Below are 411 nucleotides of genomic sequence, written 5' to 3' on the forward strand. Positions count from 1 at the left end.
CGATTTTTAAAAATGTAATTTAGCGGTTGACGGTAATGCACTTTAGGCCTATGAAGTTAGTGATAGGGTGGGAGGGGGGAGGGGGATAGTGGAGGGGTGAGGGGGGGGAGGAGATAAAGAGGGAGGAAAGGAAACAACTTGAGGGGGGTAGGGGGTGAGGGAGGGGAGGGAAGGGAAGTAGGTAAGGGGAGGGAAAAGGTTAGGGGAGGGGGGTATGGGAACAGGGGGACATAAGATAGGGGGTAGGGGGGATGGAGAGAGGGGGTGGGTGGGTGAGGGAGGAAGGATCATAGGGAAATCTAAGGAAGGTAGGGGAGGGAGGAGAAGGAGGAGGAAGGGGAGGGAGGGGAAGGCAAGTAGGTGGGGAAGGGAGGGGCGGGGGGGAGGGAGGGAGGGAGGGGGGAGGAGGGG

This window comes from Penaeus monodon, chromosome 33, assembly GCF_015228065.2.
Source record: "Penaeus monodon isolate SGIC_2016 chromosome 33, NSTDA_Pmon_1, whole genome shotgun sequence".
In the NCBI taxonomy this organism is placed as follows: Eukaryota; Metazoa; Arthropoda; class Malacostraca; order Decapoda; family Penaeidae; genus Penaeus; species Penaeus monodon.